At 44.0% G+C, this 12,466-nt stretch overlaps 1 non-coding gene across 1 annotated transcript; it reads right to left on the reverse strand.

Annotated features, from left to right (window-relative positions):
• Positions 1 to 245: 245 nt before the first annotated feature.
• On the reverse strand, positions 246 to 319 carry trnai-aau (transfer RNA isoleucine (anticodon AAU)). The gene has a single exon. It is a non-coding gene; the product is annotated as a tRNA-Ile (tRNA).
• Between the last annotated feature and the right edge of the window lie 12,147 nt (positions 320 to 12,466).

The following is a 12,466-nucleotide window of genomic DNA, read 5'->3' on the forward strand; positions in this document are numbered from 1 at the left end:
GGCAGGAGCCCACGAGGTGAAACTATCAGAGGACAGAATGCAAATGAAGTGTTCTGAGAAAAGCAAAGCGGCGAAAGGACATTTTCCCGTGTGCATGTAGATGGCCGACTTTGACACGGCTTGATGAAGTCTTGTGGATCCTACCACTGCTTAAGTGCACTACTACGCTTGCCTTCAGGGAGTTTCATGTCAAACATTCAAAAAACAGGACTCGAACTAGACGGATGAGCACCTAAGATCGGTCTTGGCCGATGTGGGGATCGAACCCAAGACCTTGGCGTTATTAGCACCACGCTCTAACCAACTGAGCTAACCGGCCATCAAAACGAGTCTCTCTGCCAGGCATTTCCTCATGTTTATGTAATTTGGCTGCAAAATGCATTACACACAAGTGTGAAAAGAACACTTTTGCAATTCCTAGCATTGGTGATGCTATAAATCAATCTGTCAGGAGTGGGATTTGAACCCACGCCTCCATCAGGAGACCAGAAAACCCTTCTACACTCTTCAAGGGAACAACACCTTAAGTCTGGCAAATTAGACCACTCGGCCATTCTGAGAGGATGTATACGTCCACCGCGAGATTATATACTGATCAAGAAAACTGCGGGAACACTTAAATCACACATCGGATCTCCGTGATCAAAATCTAGGAAACCTCAAGATCTTCACCGTACATTGCATAATTCGTAACTCTCCCACCTCCATGCTTTTGAGACTGTACTGGGAGACACAGCAAACTTTCTTCAGACGGCACGTATGGATGTGCCATACTGGAGGAGCTGGACTACCTGTGCAACCTGAATGGGCTGCAGGGAGCACCTCATAATTCCAGTAGTGACAAGGACACTAGCAAAAGGCAAAACTAGAGAAGAATCAGTCAGGAAGGATAAGGAGAGAGCAATCGTCTGTGGCCACCACCTGCAAAACCATTCCCTTTTTGGGGTTGTCTTGCTGTTGCCTATCTCCGGTGCACCTGCTGTCACTTTAATTTGCACCAAAAAAGGAGAGAGTGATTCACCACCGCTTTGGATTCTTAACTGTACAGATTGATATGCCTGAAGTGTAATTGACTTGGTGTTATGCTGTGATGATTACGTGTTCCCTTATTTTTTTGAGAGGTGTATTATAGAAGATAGCCTTGAGAATGAGGCCACAGAATTGCGGGAATCCGTGACTTTCCACACTTATGCAACCGAGTCGAGGTGACCAACAGCTTAGTGTCAGAAAATAAAAGAACACTTTTGCAATTCCTAGCATTGGTCATGCTATAAATCAGTCTGTCAGAAGTGGTATTTGAACCTACGCCTCCATCAGGAGACCAGAAAACTCTTCTACACTCTTCGAGAAAACAACTGCATTTCCGTCCTTGCACTCTCTCATTAATCCAATCTTGCCCAGTCAGCGAGAGAAGCCATGTACATGCTTTGCCTTCCTCTCCCTCTCCCTTCACTGCCAGTTCAGCGATGACATCTCAGAACTCTCTCACAGCTGACTTCTATGACATCACAGAGTGCATCAATTCCGTGGCTTCTCATCTGTCGCCACACTGTCAGGGTTGACTTTCTCACTCACTATGCCAAGCTTTCTCGGAAACACTGGAATACGTGGATGAGTTTGTACCACTTTTGGAGGTTTTGCCCACCTGGGGCGAGGCTGTGATCCAGCTGAAAAGCAATTCGGGCATGTGGGCAGCGAAAGATGTATCTGTGATGAAGAGAAACCCAGGTCGAAGATGTTTCCAATCAGCCCCATCGGTCCAGCCACAGACACACACACAGACAGCCACAAGCACAGACTGCCACAGACACACAGACAGCCACAGATAGACAGACAAACACACAGACAGTGTGCCTGACAAAAACTTTCCCTCACAGTCAAGTCAACATGAGTCGTATTATCTAAAAGAAGAACCCATCATTTCCTTTCATCTCTATATCAGAGAGAGCGATTAAAAAAACACATCTGTAAATGCTACTTGTACAAGCACGCTGAGATGCCCCATCAACAGTAGGCATGCTCTGTGGCGCAATGGATAGCGCGTTGGACTTTTAGTGAAAAGGGCAGTGGTCATTCAATGGTTGTGGGATCGAGTACCACCGGAGTCAGTGCTCACTTCATGACCCGGAGGCTTTTCTTGCCATCTTCAAGCGCACTGCCCGGTGTTGCGACTGGCCGGAGTCGGAGTGGGCGGTACGCCTGGCTCCCCTGCCACCCGAGTGCCCTAGACTACAAAAGTCTGAGGGACAGTGTCCTGGACCGGGTCGGTCTGACGTCGGACGGCCAGCGCCGAAAGCTCAGAAGCCTCCGGTTCGAACCTGGCTCCCGGTGCCTGCCACCGCTGGCTCAAGCCACGGAAGTTGCCGACCTGGTGGCCTTGGAGCAGTTCATCTGCCATCTCCCACGTCCAACCTGAAGGCTGGCACCAGGCTGGCAGAGAACCATCATTGCCCGGGACGATGCCACCTTCTGATGCCCGACGGCGGGCACCCTCCCTTCCATTCCCAAGACCCCCTCTGACCCGACTGTCCTGGATACCAGCATGTTGCCAAACACCACACCTAAACATGTTTCTCCCCGACCCACTTCCCCTTCTCGCCTTGCCTGTCCCAAAAACAAATCTGCCTCCTTAGCTCCTTCTTTTTCTCTCTCCCCCGGCAGTGTGTGGTCCCCTGGAAAAACCACGGTGACGTTGCGGGCAGCCTGGACATCGCCCGGCCGGGTGCTCGCTAGTCAAAACTATCTATCTAATATTAAGGATCATAGGCTCTCATCTGATTTGGCTGGGGCAGGTCACCTGTGTCGTGACAAGACCTTAAGCTGGATAATGGACCGATTCTTCTGGCCAGGCATCAAAAAGGAGGTAGAAAGATGGTGTGCTGCCTGTCCGGAGTGCCAGAAGACCAATGCCAGTGCAGTACCGTGGGCTCCGCTGGTACCGCTGCCTCTCATGGAGATACCATTTGAGCGCATTGGGATGGATTTGATCGGTCCGTTGGAGAAAAGCTCCGCGGGGTATCAATTTGTGCTGGTCATAGCAGACTATGCCACTCGGTACCTGGAGGCAATTCGTCTACGGACAATGTCAGCGACTAGGATCGCCGAGGAGCTGTTTAAGGTCTTCACTCGGGTGGGGATCCCAAAGGAAATCCTGACAGATCAGGGCTCTCCATTCATGTCACGCGTGATGCGAGACCTCTGTAGGCTGCTGGGGATAAAGTCCATCAGGACCTCAATCTATCATCCCCAGACAGACGCCCTAGTGGAGCTCTTTAATAAAACCCTAAAGAACATGATCTGTAAGTTTGTGAGCACAGACGCTTGGGACTGGGACAAGTTATTGCCACCCCTGCTGTTCGCTGTACGCGAGGTGCCCCAGACGTCCACTGGCTTCTCTCCCTTCGAGCTGCTGTACGGGAGGCGGCTGAGGGGCATCCTCGACTTAATAAAGGAGGACTGGGAGGCGACCGCCCCCTCCCAGACCTCTATGGTACAGCACATCCTGGACCTGAGAGATCGGCTATCGGCACTGGGGAAACTTGCACAGTTGCATCTCTTACAGGCCCAGGAGCGACAACAGCGCATGTACAACAGGAGAGCCCGGTTACGATCGTTCACCCAAGGACAAGGTACTGGTGTTATTCCCAAATTCAACATCTAAACTGCTGGCTAAGTGGCAGGGACCCTTTTTGGTCACACGCCGCTTAGGGGATGTTGATTATGAGGTGTGTCGCCCAGATCGTCGGAGGTAAAAGCAGATCTATCATCTGAACATGCTGAAGAAGTGGCGAGAGCAGGAAGCATTGGGTGCTTTTAGTTCCCCCCACAATAAAGAGTCTGAAGCCGCTGTTTCTGAGGTTCGCACTGAACTCAATTTAACAAACGCCCATTTAACAAACGCCCAGAAACAGCACGTTTGCTCTTTATTGTGCCGCTTCCAGCATGTCTTTTCTCACCGACCCGTGCTCACACCTCTCATTGAACACCACATCCACACAGCACTGGACCACTGCGTGCGTGTCAAACCCTATCGCACCCCCTATTACAAAAAGTAGGCTGTCAATGAAGAGGTGCAGAAGATGTTGGAGCTGGGAGTCATTGAAAAGTCACAATCGGAATGGTGTAGCCCTATAGTCTTGGTGCCAAAGCCTGACGGCAGCACTAGATTCTGCGTTGATTATAGGGAGCTCAATGCAGTGTCTAGGTTTGATGCCTATCCGATGCCCCGTGTGGATGAGTTGCTGGATCGGCTGGGCGCTGCTCACGGAAAACCCGGGCAAGTGAACAGTTGGGAGGAGGGAGACCAAGTATCTGGGGTACCTCTTAGGAGGGGGGCAGGTACGGCCAGTCGTTGACAAGGTGACCGCTATTGCCTCCTGTCCGCCTCCTAAGTCCAAAAAGGAAGTTCGGCAGTTTTTGGGGTTTTCCGGGTATTATCGCCAGTTTCTGCCGGACTTTGCCACCCTGGCTTACCCCCTGACCGAACTGATGCGAAAAGGTGCTCCAGATACGGTCCAGTGGACGGAGCAGTGCCAGGTGGCTTTCCAGGCAATTAAGGACCGCCTCTGCCAACACCCTTTTTTTAAATGCCTTGACTTCTCTCTCCCTTTCATTCTACAGACCGACGCCTGAGAAGTTGGAGTGGGCACGGTCCTGTCCCAGAGTGTTGGGGGTCAGGAACACCCCGTCCTCTATCTAAGCAAACAATTATCGCCCAGGAGCGTAAATATAGCACCATTGAAAAGGAGTGTCTCGCTATAAAGTGGGCTGTGCCCTGTTTATTTAATCCCTCTCCCTCCCCGACGGAAGCAGCTAACCGACAAGAAGGTGGACTGAGTCTATTACCCCTGTCTGCCCGGAGCACCCCGATTGTGGACACTTTTTGCTTTTGATTTTGTTTTTGTTTTGTATCTCCGCCCTTTTTTGACATACCTGAACAAAATAAAGCCCGGACACAACCGAAACCGGAGACTCTCCCTCTCTCTCCCCGTTATTTGTGTCCGGCTTTCACAGTAGGCTATTCAAGAAGGGGGGCTCAAAGATGGCCAGATATAAATTTATCTATTTTATTTTATTTTATTTATTGTGCTTTGTTGGCACAGTGTTTAATGTTCAGTCTTAAATACATATTTTTTAATTGTAGTTTTGTAATTGATTTTGTCTTTGAAAAGGAAGACAAAATAATAAAAAGCACATTTTAGATTATTTAATTTATGCAATGGTGAAAAAATTGTCAAATTAACTGAAATGTAAAAAACAACAAACAAAAAAAACTATCAAAACAATCTGATGCATTTAAAAGAACAATAACGGTCAATGCATTTGACAAATAAAAAAAACATCAAAACATTCAAAAACAGTGAAACCAGTGCTATTTAGAAATAATTAATACAATCATTTCCATAATTTCTTTACGTACTGTTGGAAATATACCATCTGGCCCAGGTGATTTGTTTGTTTTTAATTCTGCTAGTCCCTTTACTACCTCCTCCTCATTTATCCTGATCTCTCTTAGGGTTTGACTGGACTGGTTGTTAACCTGTGGCATGTTATCTGTTTTTTCTTTAGTAAAAACCTCAATATCGTCAGCTCAGCATACCTTAGTATAACTTAATATAAGCAACAGAGACGCTGCTGTGAAGGAGCGCAATAGTCTCTATAGCCACTCTGTCACAGCCACCTCAATAAATACATCAATTCATTAATCACTGTATTGACTTCAACCATTTAAACACATGTAATGTTTTGCTTTATGCTAGGGGTGGCTAACCCTGGTCCTGGATTTGAGCCCCCACCTCCCCAGGGATCTGTATTGGCAAACTGCTGAGCTGATGATATTGACTGCAAAGGGGAATCTCTCTGGAATGGTCCATTATACAGGGGAGCTAAAGACCTCCAGGAAAGCACTAACCTGTGGCCCTGGGGCCCTGGGGTTTGTCTGCCTAACGCTCGTCCTCTGTTCTTTGGGTCTGCACTGGTTCTGGTCCTATCTGACCAACCTGTTCTGAATAGGGCAGTGGTTCTCGACCTGCGGCCCGTCACACATGGAAGTGCGGCACACGATATGACACCCACATTTAACACTACAAGCGCAGAGCCGGTCAATTTGACCGTTTTGGTTATTCAAATTTGAATTATACTGTGTTCCAAAATACACTGCGCATATACCCATTCGTGACTATTCCTAACTATATGTATTAAACATGCCTACAGCGTTTTAGCTGCATAAACATGAAAATAAATAAGTTATAAACACATTTACCTAGAATAGCCAAAATCGGGTTATTTTGACTGGTCATTTAAATACATAATAACTCAAATATAACACATAATCCTGCCTTCCCTTTACAATAGAGTCAGTCTGGCACTCAAGTGGCGATCTCTACCTGTCTACAATCTTTCATGTGCTTGAAAAACACATGCATTTGTACAGCATTACAGGTGTTTTCTTATAACTGTAGTAAGATTGAGTGGATACAGTGATTACCCGCAAATCAACATGGATTTGAAACGGAGATTGAAGAGAGCTCGTTTTGGAAATTGGACAAGTAAAATCATGTTCTGTGAAATTGCAGTGTCTCACCACACAATAAGATGAGTTACAACAACCTCAACTTGAACAGAATTGTAAAACTTTAAATAACGTGCTCAGGTAACCACAAAACATATGTTCTATGAACGTTTTGTGTAATGCGCATGTGCCAAAACCATCACGTCATGATGACATACTACTTTACCGGAGTTGAAAATTTTTTTGTATTAATTAGCATGGGATAAAGTTGCTGATCATGCAAGAAAAGATGAAGTAGCCCGCGTTTGAATGATTATAGATGGACTTTGTGGATTGCAAATAATGAAATTAATAGTCATTCTTCCTCAACTTTCATTACTTACAGTGGGGGAAAAAAGTATTTGATCCCCTGCTGATTTTGTACGTTTGCCCACTGACAAATAAATGATCAGTCTATAGTTTTAATGGTAGGTGTATTTTAGCAGTGAGAGACAGAATAACAACAAAAAAATCCAGAAAAATGCATTTCAAAAGTTATAAATTGATTTGCATGTTAATGAGGGAAATAAGTATTTGACCCCTTCGACTTAGTACTTGGTGGCAAAACCCTTGTTGGCAATCACAGAGGTCAGACGTTTCTTGTAGTTGGCCACCAGGTTTGCACACATCTCAGGAGGGATTTTGTCCCACTCCTCTTTGCAGATCCTCTCCAAGTCATTAAGGTTTCGAGGCTGACGTTTGGCAACTCGAACCTTCAGCTCCCTCCACAGATTTTCTATGGGATTAAGGTCTGGAGAAACTCCACGAGGTGAGATCTTGCATGGAGCCCCAGACCGAGGAAGACTGACAGTTATTTTGTGTTTCTTCCATTTGCGAATAATCGCACCAACTGTTGTCACCTTCTCACCAAGCTGCTTGGCGATGGTCTTGTAGCCCATTCCAGCCTTGTGTAGGTCTACAATCTTGTCCCTGACATCCTTGGACAGCTCTTTGGTCTTGGCCATGGTGGAGAGTTTGGAATCTGATTGATTGATTGCTTCTGTGGACAGGTGTCTTTTATACAGGTAACGAGCTGAGATTTAGGAGCGCTCCTAATGTCAGCTCATTACCTGTATAAAAGACACCTGGGAGCCAGAAATCTTGCTGATTGATAGGAGATCAAATACTTCTTTCCCTAATTAACATGCAAATCAATTTATAACTTTTTTGAAATGAGTTTTTCTGGATTTTTTTGTTGTTATTCTGTCTCTCACTGTTAAAATACACCTACCATTAAAATTATAGACTGATCATTTCTTTGTCAGTGGGCAAACGTACAAAATCAGCAGGGGATCAAATACTTTTTTCCCTCACTGTAAGTAATGAAAGTTGAGGAAGAATGACTATTTTGTCAATTAGACTTGGTTTATAGTTGTGAAAACTTGAAAAATTAAGTTCAATTAATATGTTTTTCAGTTGACTTAACTAAAAATTCTAAATGCTTATTAATTGATAGAGTACGTTGGCTCAATTTACTGCATGTTATTTCAACAGTGAGTGAACTTAACACTTCATGTTTGCTAAACTGAGTCAAAGCAACAAGATGACTTGACTAAGTCACGTTGCGTCAACAAATAATTTTTACAGTGTAGCGGTTACATTTATGATTTGAAGAAATGTGGCTTCATTTTTAGTAAGAGGCTCAACTGAGTGTAGGTCCTTGTTTTGTGAAAGTATGCCTCAAAGCTAACCATATTGTGACTGCAGTTCACCATTGGTCGTTTGAAAATATCAAATAGCATGTGCTCTCTCTGGTTGGTTCCCTGACTAATTGAGGTAGAAAGCAGTCGTTTGCCCTCTAAAACATTTCTACTACTGCTTCTGTAGTCTCAACTGGGCTTTCCCAGTCAATGTTAGGAAATCTAAAACCCCATTATAACAGCCACTATAGCCCAATTGAAAAATCGTTTAAAGTGGTAATGTTATCTCTGAATAACTAGTTGTGTGCAAGTTTCTATCAGCTACTTTCAGAGAACAAAAGTAGTGAGGGAGTTCAAGGGTGACGATCTCGAGTCATTGTACATTTTCCCTGCATGCTTTGAAGACACGCGATACTTATACTACACAATACTTCAGGTCCAAGTTCAGAACCGGACAGCCGTCTTTAGACTCTTTAATAAAGGCAACCTAAATTAATCAGTGGGCCGTAAGTCTGGGTGTCAAATAAGCACCTGGGCCACAACAGGAGCGTAGCCATGGGTGGGCCTGGGTGGGCCTGGTTGGGCCATGGCCCACCTACTTACCTCTCAGGTCCACCCAATCAGAGAGTGTAAAATTTCTCCCGCGTGTTAAAAAAACATTATAAATACAAGATTCTGAAGCAATAACGTGTTTCGGAAAATCACAGGCTTTATTCCAAAGCATGGGGGCTGGTTCTTTTCAAGTCTAATGGTTACATTTTGGCTAAGTTATGCACAAGCAGGTTATAACTGGCTGTGGTAAATGTTTTTTTACGTAGTGCATCACACCATGACAACTGAACAAATGTAGTTGTGAACGGAGTTCCTACAAATGGTGAAACAAAATTATTTGTTGAATTATTTCAAAAGACGAGAAGAGAACTATCAGAACAGCACATTACACAACCTGATAAATCACCAACTGCATCGGAAGAAACCAATATAAGCACTGCTTTGCATCCACAGGCCAGTGTTGAATTCGGTAAGGAAACATTTTACTGTCCCTCGGATTTATAAGGAATAGATGAGTCACCTACACGGCCAAAATTGCAGGCATTTGCTTTAATTTGTGTTAAATCCCAAAGTTTTTCATCACAGCGGTGGTATGAGAAGTATCGCTGGATGGAATACAGCATAGCCAGAAATGCAATTATCTGTAGATATGCAGGCATTTGTTCTGATTCCCACACCGAAGAAACATTCACTAAAAATGGTTTTAAAGATTTTAAGCATTTGAATCAGAGCCGTTCAAAACATGAAGCAAGCAATTGGTACTGTCCATCCGAAGGTTACAGACAAAGCCACACAGAAACATTTTTAATCGGTTAAATCGGGATTCCAGGAAGGCTTATTTGAGAGGAATTGTGATTAAAGCTGTGACTGACATTCTGATGTACTGCACAAAGCAGTGAATTCCAATCAGGGGTCTCAGAGAAGCTCTAAATAAAGGACATTTCTCTGAGCTATTTAAAGTAAACATGATAGTGAAATACAAACCTGTGTTGAAGAACTCCGCAAAAATGCAACACTATGAGCCCTGATACTCCAAAAGAGCTACTGCTTTACCATCACGCACACCTCATCACAGGGTACATTTCATGACCAGCATCAGTTCAGTATAGACCAGTGTCTCTATGGTTACCTTGTCCCAGTACAGACAAGTGTGTCTCTATGGCTATTATTATTATTATTATTATTATTATTATTATTATTATTATTTCTTGGCAGATGCCCTTATCCAGTGCTATACAAATTGCAAGAATACAGTTAAGGCATCAAATATTACAAATACAAATTTACATTGTACAAAGCAATTCAAAATATAATACATTTTACAACTTCCAATTTACACAGGTAAGTACAGTAAGTTAGGTCATACATCCTGGAACGTAAAAGCTAAGTGCTGTCAAGATGTAAGGTCACAGTCAAGGGTTACGGGAAAGGGAGCAAGGGGGAAATCAATCAATAATACAAGTATTAGTAACACAAGAAGCATGATCAAATGCTGTGAAGTGCTATCTTCCAGGGAATAAAAGGACTAATACGTAATATTACTAATGGTTACCTATGTAGAAGCCCCAGTATAGAACAGTGTCTCTATGGTTACCTATGTAGAAGCCCCAGTATAGAACAGTGTGTCTCTATGGTTACCTAATCCCAGTATAGACCAGTGTGTCTCTATGGTTAGCTATATAGAAGCCCCAGTACAGAACAGTGCGTCTCTGTGTGTAGAGTCACAAACACACAGAGGGAATTCTAGATGGGCAGGAACCAGAACCCTTGGATGATCTAGAGCAAGAGAGGGAGGATTCCCCTGTTGTGAGACGCTCCTAGAGATATAACAAGGGTACACTTCCAGTAAGCTTAATAGAAGGGTATTTACAAAAAATATGCAGTGTATTGTCATTATAGATCACAGACCCCTTAAAAGGTATCCTGAAATTGCCTTGAATGTTTTGATATATAACCTGTATTAATTCAGCAGGTTTTCAACAGGGGGGATACTGTAAGGGATACTACTTTGTTCAGAATACGGTATTGTTACATTAAGAACACCAGAGAGGTCTAATGTAATGGATGGCTTCGCAAACCAACTGAATTACTGAATCGCCTAACCTGCTGTCCAATCGGAATGTAGCTTTCTCGAGAAAAAGGGTGGGCTGTAGTTCGGGAAGAGTAGTCGCCATGATTAGTTGAGTGTGCAAATTGGAGCTGTGTAGTGTGCAGAGGAAATAAACATGTTTTTTATATGAAAACAATGAACTTTGTTTTTGAACACTGGCCTGGAATTGTGTATCTTTTCAAGTTTTTTTTTAGAAGAGACTGTTCTAGGTGCAAAGTGAACGGGACCCGTGTGACACGCAGTTAAGGAGAGCCCGCGTTGAACTAAGATGACTACAGTGAGATTTCCTGGACAAAGCTCGGGCAAAGGATAGCGCAGGGTGCACCTGCACCTGAGTTTTTGTCAAAAAGCATTGTGATCAGAGAAGGTAAAAAGGGAAAAACGCAAGTAAGCAGCAATAGCATTTTCTTTCTTTGAAGCATAGCATGACCATAGTTTTTCTATTGTATAAGTATCTTGGTGTAGGGGTGTCTCGCCTGTCCTGTAAGATTCAGGAGGGTAGGAATAGTTTAGTTATCCTCTCTGTTTACTTTTTGTGTGCCCCATTACTGTTAGTTCAGGTAGCCATTGTGAATTTAAATCTTGAACCCTACTTTGCCAAATTAGGTCACAGCTATACTTCGGTATGTAAAAAAATATATAACGCAGGATGGGCACATACCTCAAATTTGGGGGGTATAGGGACAAACTGTGTTGGGGGCGCGGACTTAGATCCTTTAGTTTCTCATCCATCCAAGATATCTAGCTTAGAACCCCTACAACAGCAGGACATTTACTAACTCCTCGTTACATATGGTTACCTATGTAGAAGCCCCAGTATAGACCTGATGCTGATGAAGTGAGGTCCGGGGGAGCTGGGGGGCTGCGAAAGTGAGGTCCGGTGGGGTCCAGGTTTCCTTCTTTGTTACCATCACTTAAGTTTACAAAGTGATCAAACACAAAGGCTTCTCTGACATTGTGAAAGTGTTTGTCCAAATCAGTAGGCAGTGGGTCCTCAGCCAGTCCAGGTTCAATCACAAAATTAGGGTTCTCAGTAAGAGTCCAAATCAAATTCGCAAGCAATCCTTAAAATATATATATATATATTAACACAGTCAAAACCACCACAATCTTTCTACCCAACAAACAAGGAGAGCGAGGTAGGTCCTTATATAGTAAGTTTTAGAACAGTGGGTAATTTAAGATGGTTCTTGTGATATATCCTTCCCAACAAGAGCGCAGGACTAGGACACTGTCTTGTATGAGTGTCTGTTAGGTGGATGAGGAACTCATTGGCTGAGATTCAGATAATTATTACAAAATACATTTTTCAGCACTTCCAAATCTCACAGCCACTGCAAATCTCGCAGCTGCTGTTTTATTTTTTCAGCAGTTGCACTTCAGGGCCACCGTAAGAAAGAAACTAGGTGTAACTCAAGTAACAGAAAGGTTGAGTACTTGTATGGTTTAAACGGGTCCACTGTGCCATCCTTAATGGACAAGTTTTCGGTCCAGAAATGTACCAGCTGAATGTCTCCATCCTGCCATCGGCTCCAGTGCGTCTCTTCAGTTTTCTGTGTCATTGTGCCCGCACCGTGTGAGTTCACCCGTGCACATGTTGCAGCAAACTCTCCA

Source organism: Amia ocellicauda, chromosome 12 (genome assembly GCF_036373705.1).
Source record: "Amia ocellicauda isolate fAmiCal2 chromosome 12, fAmiCal2.hap1, whole genome shotgun sequence".
Taxonomy (NCBI): Eukaryota; Metazoa; Chordata; class Actinopteri; order Amiiformes; family Amiidae; genus Amia; species Amia ocellicauda.